Below are 13,153 nucleotides of genomic sequence, written 5' to 3' on the forward strand. Positions count from 1 at the left end.
ACTAATTAGCTAGTGTCAATGACAACACTGAAAATATATTGTATGATGCGTCTTTTCTGAACAACGGGCGGAGACTATCAGACTATGGCAGATCTGATAGATATATTCGAGCAATATGACCAGACAACAGTCACATGTCCTCAAATATGTAACACTCTATATCAGTGCTTTTCAACCTTTTTGGGCTCATTCGCACTTTTAAGGGAAAATAAATTTCATTCGCCCAAACCAACCGAATATTGTTATACAAACCGAAGATGTAGATACTTAGCAATATATTCTGTTACGATGTGCAACAAATTGGCTACTACAGCTTTAGGCGATGAAGTTCCCTATTAAAAAGGCAACTCTTTCCCTCGTTTTGATATCAACTATTGCACTAAAACCCTTTTCGGCCAAATTAGCGGTAGTGCTAGTGGAGATGATGATTTTCAGAATGCGGGGAGCGTAATTTTGCGTCGTAAAGTCATGTTGATGTCACACGGATAAGACTATTTATGATCTGAAACGCCGTTCATCACCCGCAGGTTGCACATCCGAGAGTTTCCAAACTTTTATGGTCGCGACTCCATTTCAAATTTGAAAATGTTTCGTGCCCCACCTCAAAATTTGTTTAGCTGATTACTCAAAAATGGTCAAATCTTTTTACCTGACTTACTCACGGCCTCTGATGGAAGCTGATTAAGTTCAACATCTTCGTGACCCCAGAAAATGGAAATAGACCCTAACCTTAAGAACCACGACCTTTAACAAAAGCAACCAAACGGCCTTACCGACACTAGGATTATACGGTTCTCTTAAATTTGCGATTACAATTACTCTTATTACAGTAAATGATAGCTGTTCTATCATATTTTACTGTAGGTATTGCGAGAACAGGGATAACCATACTAAAATGAATATATATGACACCGAATCAAGCACAGCACGAATAAAAATTTCAAGTGGCATAAATTTCCCTCCAAAAATAAGATTGTTTATGTTGATTGACGAAATATTTTAAGCTCCTTTCAAGCCTTTAAAATTCCGGACATTTAGACATATTTCAGCATTTCCTCCCGGACGCAATTTAAACAGTGAACGTCTGAACGTATGGCAACCCTATTCTAATTCAACTGCTTACACGTTAAAACCCTAATAAATATGAGTACTTCAATTTATAGATCCATACTACGAAATCAGTCAACAAAAGATACGCTAGTCACATAGCGATATGGTTTAATATATGGTTTGTCTGTTTCCGTTGATTTCGGAAGGATATGTTGAAGTGGGTGGTTTGACAGTGTTGGCCATCGATGTAACAAGTGAAAGGTTTGCGGCAGAGAATGTTCAGTGATTAGGAATCCGCATTATGCAACAGCGAAGTTATACCTGCGAATGTGGTCTGAAAACAATCCAAAAAATATGTCAGTACTAGACCAAGCATTCTCCGGTTGTGCGGACGGTGCATGGACTTTGATAATAACGGAGCATAGAGTCGGTGGCGTATCCAAGGAGGGATTTCAGGGGTTCGGAACCCCCCTTTCCAAATCCTAAACATTTATGTCAAATATATCCTCTAATATTTCCTAATTTATCAGTTCAACATAGTCGTTTTTTGTATGATAGGACTAATATGGCGCCTTAATGTTATTTAGGGGGTCGAAAACCCCAACAAAATATTGGAATTATTGTGAATCGTAAACGGTGAAATGAAACAAATAGGTTGACATGGTGTTATTCTCAACGTACCGCAATATCCTAACTGAAGGAAGACTTTGTGGGCATGGGTTCTTATATCAAGAAGCGCATGATGAAAAATTGTTATTTAGTTTGGACAACATTACCAGTCAACAACTGCTGCTCTTGAACGTTCTTCTCCATTATTAGCAAGCTACTTAGTGAGGACAGACACATTTTATCCGAGAATACATGAGAGTATCTTTCGTTGTACTGCTACAAAATTTAATTATTTCTACCATAATGCGTGATGCAACTACTGGGATTCTTCATAGGTCCAGATTTAGTTCAATTTAATTTTTTTTCATGTAAAATTTTGTCAGTTTTCAAGTCAAAAAAGTTTCATCATGCATAATTACATCGTAAAAACAGACAGTTCCTGCCAGAAATGTGATGCAACAGTACTGCTTGGTTATGTCTAGGGTTGGGACTTCGGGATCAAATTTGAAATCCCGGGATCGGGATTTCTCGGGATTTTCGCTTCTCAATCCCGGGATTTCCCGGGATTGCAAAAGTAGTAAAATACACATACAAGCTACACAAACAACATTTATTCCTTGTAATAATGACGCAAAAACATGCAAGCATCAGCCGCCTCTAACTCAAATTTGCTCGCGCGCCAATTTAGTAGTTTATGATGACGCGGCGGGAGGCAGCATCAAATAGTGGTATAATATGTATTTCCAAGTAGGCCTTAGTTGACGGACTTTGCAGACTGGCATTCCATACACATTGTGAAAATGTGATTCACTATTGTGATATTCACGTTTGCCACGAAAAAGTAATATTTTTAAATATTTTATTAAAAATATTGTTGTGCTTGGCATAATTTGGCGAAATAATGAGTTACAGACAATTGTATTGTACACCATGCGAGACGACAAATGCATCTTGACATCGTAAAAGCTGTCGCGTTACAATTTCGCAGCTAGCGGACATTTGGCATGTGATAGCTCTTCAGGTTTAGAGTGGTGAATTTCAAGTTCTCAAGTCCGAAATAAGATATTTTTCAGTTAAATATTGTCGAATACTTGAAAATTTAAAATGCCGACACGGGCCTCGTGTTTCAGACCACTGTTTTAAACAATCAGCAGAGTTGGTGACACTACTTTATTGCCAAAATAAGAGATATCGCGCTCCATAAGCCTTGGTACATGATGTTTACAAATCCCGGGATTTCATTGGGATCAATCCCGGGATCGGGATTGGTTCAAATCCCGGGATCCCGGGATCGGAATTTCCTGGGGTCCCAACGCTAGTTATATCTACTTAGGTTCACTCTCGTTTTGCTAGACAGAATTGTTGCGTCACAATGCCAAAACTCGATCACAATGAAAATTTGAAGGCTGATTTTAGGGGGCACCAGGACCATGAACAGAATAGAACTTATATTTCCGTATTCAGTACAGCAGCAGCTTTCCTTTGATATCCGCTTTATCGAATTAAGCACTCAGCCTGCCGGTCCGAAATGATCGTGAAGTTGCCATTGGTCAAATGAAAAGTATGACGTAACCCAAATGCAGTGAGCCATTCAGTCTCGCTGTGTCCACACCATATAGGACACTATGATGAAACAAGTACGATTTACGCAATACGAGTGCAGCGAACAAACCGCTACGCTTTACGCTATACGCGCACTGTCTGTCAATGTCTTCAGAGTAAAAATAAAGTTTGGCACATAACTGAGATGGAGCTAGCGTCATCGAGAATAGTTCCGACTTTAAAACACTTTTACTTTGTCACGCTCTTCTGTTTTCGGATAATAGTATGACTCCTTCCTGTCAGCGCTACGGTCTTGACCAGGAAATGAGCTGGATTTGACACCGCAGTCGCACGCTAGATACGATAACAATTCGAATGGAGAAGAAGTAAATTGTCTATCTGGGCGACGCAACCTGGTTTATGCCTCGCTATAATTACCAAAATCGAGTTACGACAACACCTGTGTATCTTGTTACAACGCATTTGCTCGTATTAATAAGTGCGTGCGAATACACATAATCCAGTTACATTAAAAATGGCCCAGCCTCGTACTAAACTGGTTTTACGCCTCTAATTACGGTTCGCGAGTTACGACGAAGTATGCATATAAAAGCAAAGAAGCAGTAGATATTATCGACCTCGTCTCGATATCATACCAGTCAAAACCCGATTTCACCGATAACCATATATCCAAGGCGGAATCTGTTAAATGGTGATCAATTTTGAGATGATTTAGGTCGCTTAGAAGAGTAGCCCAACTTCTACCTGACGTTTTAATAGTATTTTAGTACTGATCGTCCTGCTCAAATATTCGGGAAAATGAATTAGGCTCCCATCATATTAACGCAACGATGGCATGGGGAAACAATACCTGACAGCACTGACCAATGATCTCGCGGCGCGTTATCGCGAGTGATCTGAATTTCATCCTTTTAATACCATTGAATGATTTTATTATTTCTCGGTAATGTCCATTAGGGCTGTTCAAAGATACCTTTTTTCGGATTCCAGCCATTCACTGATTAAATTGTCAGGTTACCCTGAAAAACGTTTCACACCAAATTTGGTTCAATTTTAACAAGTATAAGCCTCCGCAGATCCGATTAAAATTTTTAATTTATTATAGAAAATTAAAAAAAAAAATTCTAATTTTTCCGTCAACTCCATGAAATTGTTGGGTTGTTTTCAAAGACGATGCAACACAAATTTGACTCAATACCAACTAGTAGGAGTTGTTTGAGTTTTTCGTTGATAATTATCGGATTATACTTGATCGGTGGCCGACGGTTCGAATACAAATACGCGCGGTGGTGCTGGAGTTTGGGTCATATGATTTCAATATTCCGATTGGGCCTCTCGTAATGCCAAACAATCAATATTTTTTCTGAATTATCAGTAATTATTGAAGTTTAAATTGGGCGAGCAACACATGTATGCCGTCCAAACAGTTGGCGATACTCTCCGACAGTCAAAGCGCATTGATATCCATCAAAAGTAATGGTAATTCGAATAGTCTTATTGTAACTATTATCTTACTTTGCAGAGACCTGGCCACAAATGGAGAACAAGTTACGTTTCTTTGGATCACCGCTTACACAGTAATACGTGGCAATGAAAGGGTGGATAAACTCGCAGAACTAGCCGCTAGCACACCTGTATCCAAAGACGAAAACGAAATAATTCTGTCACTTCCCTAAATGAAGTGACACACCAATGGAATATGTGTTGAGAAGTGGATGTCGGAATTCAACGGCATCGGATGAGACTCTGCGTACCTTCCTATCCGGCACGCACCATTCTCAGGCATTCCCCGTCCACGAAATTTGTCGCGGAGGGAATCATCCATTATATTGCGACTACAAACTGGACACTGTAAATTGAACTCGCACGCCCATCGCATGTATTATCATGACAGTGGTCTTCGAGAAACGTGCAACGTACCAGAAACTGTCGAACATTTTTTACGGACGTGCCCTCGAAACGATCAACAGAGACAATATTTTTTTTTAAACGTAGCCGAACGTAGCAGAGTGAGCTTGGAATGTCTGTTAACTGATCCGCACATGGGTAATCCAATCGTAGAATTTGTCGTGTTGTGTGGACATATCTGATTTAACTATAGCTCGCTCAGGCCTGGTGCACAAGACCTTAATAGTCGAGCACCATAAACCCCCTTATACATACATAAAAGCTGCTAGTATAGAATTATTTTTTATTTTTTTAATATTCGAATGCTAAACTAAGCATCACTGTTTGTACTGGCGAGGCGGTTTCCTTTTTATATCCCAGAAACTATTAAAATATTTGAAAAAATTACCCTCATCCTTAGAAGTCTCCTCGATATCTATGTTAGGGTTATCATATTTTTGTGGGTCAAATTCCGGACATTCTTTAGCGCTCACTAACGGATTATACAATGAGGATTGAACACATAGTCAGTCAATTTGACGTCCCAATAGCTAAGCTTCGCTTATCGACTATATACTAGTGCACCCCTAGGCAAAGTGCGGCCCGCGACCAAATTCGACCCGCGAAGCTATTTCATGCAGCCCGAGAAAGGTTGCTCGGAATCAAAATATAAAACTTGCTTTTTGAATGACTAAAACTATAAGCTGTATCAAATGAACAGGAAATTCGTTTGCTTTGAAGCCTGTTCATTAATATGCCACGATGACGCTGCCCACGTACCTCACATGCGTGATCCAGATTCAAAATAAAGGCACACGTGGCAAATAATGAGTAGCAATTCAAGTCACCAGAAATCACTCCTTCCAAACAGTTTAGTTCAAACCTTCCATGTTGACATCGTCACATTACGCATTATACGGTATGTGTTTCACTTTGTGACGTGATACGTTTCCAAATCCCTAATTCGTAAAACAAGTCAATCAGTGCTCGCGACTCATCATATCTATTACCAATAAAGGATTAACGAGCGTGACCCCCCCCCCTCCCCCCCAAAAAAAAAGCCGATAAGTGAAATGTAAAGGTTTAGGTTTAGAATTTAGAGCCCTAAATATTCGCATACTGGAGTCAGCGGTAAACACATCCTTTCAGTTTTTGCCGATCATGTAGCCAAGAATCAAGATTTAATTATAGTCGGTCTTATGACAAAAGCACGAAACACTCGGTCAAGGGAGGGCGAAGTTCAGAAAATCTGCAATCAACATCAACATCAACATAAAGGATATTTAACTTGCACACTGTTCGGAAGGCAGTGACTAAGAAAATGAGCTTTGCACTGTTGCATATACATTTCAGTGCAGTGGTTCTAAAAACTGCTTAGCGCGATATACCTTCGGCTTGTAGTTGTTGCTCTGTGTATTGTTCGACTTCGAGATTTAACAATTCCCTCATCAACAGTCATAACCTTCCATGCCATCATAGTATCCGTTGGGATTGCTAGCATTCTGGTTGCACTTTTTAATATTTTGTGATATCATGATAAGTGGGCGCGAAATTGTTCACTGTCATAAAGGGAGGCGTGCCTCAAAAAGTTGGAGAACCACTGTATTAGAGTCGTCATAGAAGAAATTAGATAGGAGTGTAAAGAGAGCTAGAATGTATCATATTTAACATTTTTTCGAATCACGACAGCTAATAGATATTTATTTTAAGTAACTGTCACTTTCGCATTGCCTAATATCAACACATTCACTGAGCAGCATTTATCAACGATGTAATTTGGAAATAAAATTAAAATACGTAGGAGATCATAGCTAATTCTTTCACTCGGCCCACCAACGAATTTATTTTTCTAATTTGGCCCGCGAATGAAAATAATTGCCCACCCCTGTACTAGTGCGTAGCATGGACAGGAGCCGGATTGGGCATGCGACAAGATTTTTTTTTTAAATTTGGATCCGGAGACCGGATCAGTACTTTTTCTGATACGTCCAGAGCCGGATCAGTAAATTTTTGATCCGACTAGAATCTTTATTGATAAAATTGACTAAATAAATAGTATACGCAACCAGACTTGGACTAGACAATTTTCAGCTTCTCTAAATTAGATTACAATTATAATTAGATATGCTGATTAATTAAAAAAAAGGCTGCTTGGTCAGACTTACTCACGGCCTACTTTGGAAGCTGATGACGTCCAACATCTTCGCGATCCTCAGAATAAAGGCAGACGAGCCCAAGGTTTAGAACAACTATCTTTGACTAAGCTGAAGCATCCAAATGGCCCTAACCTACTCTCGGAATATACCGTTATCTTATAATTGCGATTGCAATTACACTTATTTCAGTAAATGATGGTTATTTTTCTCTATTTTAGATTGCATTTTTCTGCGAGGACGATGTGTGGTCCTCATATTAATATCAAAATCCGTTGTATTAAAGCGCGCGCAGCGCGAAGCAAAATTTCGAATAGCATAAATATGCTTAAAAATAAGATAAATTTTTGTTGCTTTACGAAAATATTTTGCGCCTACTTCAAGCTTTCAAAATTCCGGACATTTAGGCATATTTTAGAAATTCCACCAGGACGCAGTTTTTACAGTGAAATTCCGAACATGTCCGGGAAATTCCGGACGTATGGCAACCCTAATCTATGGAGATAGGGAATCAAACGCAATATCATTTTGGTAATGGGTTTTTATGTATATCGGTCGCAAAGCCACTCGCATCACCATTACACTATCTCGCTGCGGCTACAAGGTAACCTTCTTGCGCCTCTGATTGACCTCTAAATATGTTACAAAGAATGATGGACGACAGTTGCTGTTTGTTTCCATGAATAGTTATAGTCAATTTCTGTATATGAATGCTACAATGGGGTATATTAGTTATGTCTAAAGTCGTCCAAGGCCGCTTCTGGAACCTGGGAAAGAGAAATTCTTGCTGACTAGCGTCAAACGCAATGATGAATACCCGTCAGACAATGATATATTTTGAGTTCTGCTGGCCGTAGAGCAGGGGTCTCAAACACGCGGCACGTGACGGCATTTTAAATTTTCAGGTATTCGACAATATATTCAACTGGCACATATCTTTTTTAGATTTGAGAAGTTGAAGTTCACTATAAAACTACTGCAAACACCAGAAATCTCAGCATATCTCACCCTCACATCAATTTAAAAAGCTATCATGCGGCGGAGGATCAGCTATTATGTCACGTTCTCAGTTCATGATGACAAAACATGATCCGTTGATGACATTCGTACCCTAAAATTGTGATTTGGACTGAGCCGCGACCGTTCGTAAAGTTACTCGAATTCCGACTGACTGGGTGATGAAATGGAAATGACTCGAGTTGAGTCAGGTCAAATCTTCAAATCAGAGAAATTGTGACTCGGAACGACGTGACGCGGTACGACCATGGACGCCGCAAACTATCAAACTGTAATGGGGAATAGTAATATATCAAAGGATCGTAGCTTGCGTAACGTATACCGTATATAGCAGGGTCACCAGTAGGGCTGGGCAAAATCGAGTACCTGAGTGATTCGATTCTGAATCACGTAATATGCTTCGAGTCGAGTCGAGTATTCGAGTATCACTCCTTATGACGTCACAATAGAATGTACCATGTCGAAGTTTGAATATATACCTTTTATGCCACCACAAAGAACATAATGCCTGTTATCCATCACATTAAATATACTTCGGTATTTTTTTCGACCATACCGATTTCATTGCACTTCTTGACAATGTTCTGAGATAATCATGACTTCAGAAATGTGTTATTTCCAGTAACGTTCGTAGCTTTGTACTATGCCTGGTATGCTGCGACACGGCCAATCGAGGTTATCGGGCTTCCTCAGTGAAAAAATAGTATCAAAACTATAATTCTCGTTCGTAAATTAATTTTCCGTTGCGTGGAGCATATACTTTCAGTACTCGAAAAAATCGCATTTTACTACTCGACTCGAATCATTGAGATTAATACTCGATTCAGATTCAAGTACTCGAATCATTGTGCCCAGCCCTAGTCACCAGTCAAAAATGGGTCGCGGGCCACTTTGCGAACTTGATAGACGCCACGGGCCGCACGATTTCAATGTCAACTCCTAATATTTGGCCGGATTAGCTCTAAGCAAAGGTGAAAAGGCACTATATCAATATAACATACTATTGTCTAACACGCGCGGTACACATTGCTAAAAAATCACCGCTTTACCTTAATACAACTTTATCAAATATATGTGATGATGATAGCATGATATATATTATGCCCCGCACCCGATATTTGGCCGCGCTTTTCTGCTACTGGATGCTGATAGGTCGTTGATTTGCTGGTGTCAAGTAGAGGTGGTCAGTAACGAAGTACTTCCACTTTTTGGAAGAACTCAAGTAGTTTTCCTCTACTTCTGGTACTTACTCAAGTAGATTTGTTTTCTCCACTTCTACTTCGTAATATTTTGTGATCTACTTACTTACTTTTCGCTATTTTCAGTTCGTCAAGTAGAAGTAGTTCTATCCAGCAATACGAAAGATAGCATGGGGTATTTCGGGCCTGTTTTGTACCAACATTTAATATTCATGAAAGTCAAGTAACGCCCAGAAATTTTGTTGCGCTTCTTGCACAGTAGTTATGGAGTGACAAATATTTTTTCTCAACACTGCTGTCTCAACACTTCAATACAAGCTCTACCTATCGCGGACATTTACATGAATATCCGCCTCTTCAAAAAATATTTATGAACGTTTAAAATTTGTTGCTCGAACGTGCCATCGGTCCCCACCCGGTGGGTCCAAAGGTACACGACCATGGGACTTATGAGACATATGCTCAAAAACTCAAATTTGGTAACTTGTTTTGTTGTGTACTATAAGCTAAGCTACAGCAAGCCAATGAAGAATGTTTCGTCGCGACCTTCAAGAATAAAAAAGATTATATCAACTCAAATGTTGGCATAAAATCATGTTTTGATTTACGCCTGAACTTACAAAATTAATGCCACATACATATTACCCGCAAATCGACATTTTGACTTTCAAATACCTCGTAATAGCGATAAAACACCACCGGTAACTATGATTTACAGCCTATTTATATTTAGGCGAGTTTCTGCTGTTAAGTGATTAGTTGGTCCATCTATTTTGCTTGATTTGGTTATGGTACCATAGGTCCCCCACCTCATAAATATTGTAATTGACTTGAAAATAGTCCACTCCAGGATGGTATTGATTCAAAAATTATGTGCCATTATATACTCTGACACAAGCCCTATACTTCACATCAAAAATTATGGCGGGTTTGTTAGTCTGAAAGGTGATATAGAAAAATGCAAATGTCGATCCAAATTTACTTTACACCCACTAAAACGTAAATCATTTGTCACAGACCCCATAACTCACGCTGGTCGAATTTTTTTGCATGTGAGGAAAGATTCTGTCAGCATGTAATTGTAGACAAATTCACGGAGTGCAATCACGGAATTATCATGGAGAATTTTTCAAGTATTTTTGGTCCCAGTGATCCATCGGTACCACATCTCCCCTACTTCTTAACCGGATCGTGACCACCTCTAGTCGATAGACAAAGCTTTGCTGGTGTGACGTCATATTGATTATGTGTTCATACATCATTTTAAAACCCACTAGTGGGCGCTGAAGAACGTCCGGAATTTGTGTCACAAAAATATGGTAACCCCAATATACCTTATGTCAGTGATTCTCCACCTTTCCAACCCCGATTATTATTCAAAATTTAGCTCAGTTATCGGGCAACCGTCATCTGTCTCGTGCATATGTTAGCTGTAGGCTAGAGATAAACAGCACATAATGATTTTTACTGAAAATAACATCATACTATTGTTGTTCTGGGGTAGTGGTGTGGATATGTACAATGTACATGTATATATGTATAATGCATTTTTGCAAACATTTCGAAGTTACAGGTATTGACCTTACTATTCCACCTTTTTTTACTATTTTTTCCACAAATCCCAACTAAACATCTATATCAACAGCAATATGTTTGTATGAGTGGGCAATTGGCAAATCGGCAATGATCGAAAACGATCAAACTTTTTGAAATGTTATATTTTGGGCGTTTTAAAATATAATAATGATATGTATTCTCCGATATCTGAAACCAGGTTGCGGGCCGCAAAAACACACCTGGCGGGCCGCGTGTTGGTGTTCCCTGGTATATAGCTATGCAATCACGACACTGTGGAAACCATTGGCTTTCTGCTGCACCCATGATGTATATAGTTACATCCTGGATGTTCGTTGCTCTCTTTATCCATATTAATATCACCAGTGGCGAATAAGGTCACAGTCGTAATACCAATGGATTATTCGGCGATTGGACTTTTCTATTCTATGGATTCTTAACCAAGGGTACGTTGGCCCCTTCGGGGTACGAAGCACCAGATCAGGTGGTACGAGATACATTGTGGAGTTAGGCCTATGTGTTATCTACTGCTTGAACATATTTTTCAACTGAAAAATATTTTTGCGCTGCGCGCGATTTTATGTTACTGGGCATTCTAATTTTAATATAGGTACAATGAGAAATTGTGCTGAAAATGTAAAGGGGTAATAAAAATCTTATCGTAAGCACAAAGGGCACCATCGCTTAAAAGGTGAAGAAACACTGTTATTACTATGACACAATAATTATTATATTTAAGTTGTTATTGTTCAGTTCCAATCGAAGGCAAATCTAACGCCAATTTAATTTGACTTTGGCAATGAAATGAACAATAGCTTACTTTCTGGGAATATACCAGAAACCCGGATTAGGCTCTGATATCAGATTAATCTTTGGAAAATTCTAAAATATTTACCGGGGCCAGATTACACCTATGATTGTGATACGTGAAAGGTCCGCTAGCTGCATTATTGTAAGGCGACAGCTTTTACGATGCCATGATGGATTTCTCCTCTCGCATGGTGTATATGAAGCATTATTTTGACATGTTATGCTTAGCAAAAAACAATTTTGTTCAAATATTTGAAATGTGATTTTTTTGTGACAAGGTATTTACATTTTCACGATGTTTGTGGAATGTCAGTCTGCAAGGTTCCGTCAAATAAGGCATTGACTACTTGGAAACTATACATTGAATCCCCTATTATTTATGCTGCTACCCGCGGCGTCATCAAAAACTAGGAAATGGACCCGCGACCACATTTGAGTTTGAGACCCCTGTCGCCAATATAGGTCTATCAATGCTGAAATTACCGATATAGAATCTATATAAGTCTATGAGCATCTTTTTGAATTAGATTGAAGAATATAGAATTGGATGGTATGATCCAGAGGTAGGCTTGCTACCTTGCCTACTCGAGTGTTTTCATGCGCCTTCCTCCATACGTACTCTGTAGTTTGAAATGCGACTCCAAAATCCACAACGGTTGGGAACCCCTGGTATAGAGCCTGCGTATTGTGCGCAATCATAGAAATGTAACATCGATAGTTGTCATGATACAAATATTCGTTATAAGTAGGGCGACTTTTTTTCAATATCAAAATTTTGTCGAAATTGTAGGGTTAGGTCAAAATTTGTCAAAATTGTTTACAAATTTAAAAAAATTTTGTCCTCTGTATTTCGTTTGTATTGTAGATTTTGCACTGTCGGTGAACTTATCATTTGGTATTTTACAGTTTGTAGCCTACTTTCTAGGCCTACCCACGTAAACGGCCCATCTTCTGCTCATTGTGAATTATGAACGGTCAAATGAAACAAAGAGGTTGACATAGTTTTATGGTCAACGTACCGCAATATCCTAACTGAAGCAAGTCTGCTTGGGCCTTGCATGGTTCGTATATTAAGAAGCGCAAGCTGAAAAATTGTTATGTAGACAACATTGTCAGAATGATGCAACATAGTGTGTCACCAGCAGTGTACGCACAACTTCAGTGTTGTCAGCCAACAACTGCTACTACTGTTGGACGTTCTTTCTCCATTCTTGACAAGCTATTTAGTAAGAACAAGCACTTTCTACCCGAGGATGTAGGGAAGTATCTTTAGTTGCACTAAAACAAATT

Source organism: Botryllus schlosseri, chromosome 3, assembly GCF_051294905.1.
Source record: "Botryllus schlosseri isolate E-star chromosome 3, Bs_hap1, whole genome shotgun sequence".
NCBI lineage: Eukaryota > Metazoa > Chordata > Ascidiacea > Stolidobranchia > Styelidae > Botryllus > Botryllus schlosseri.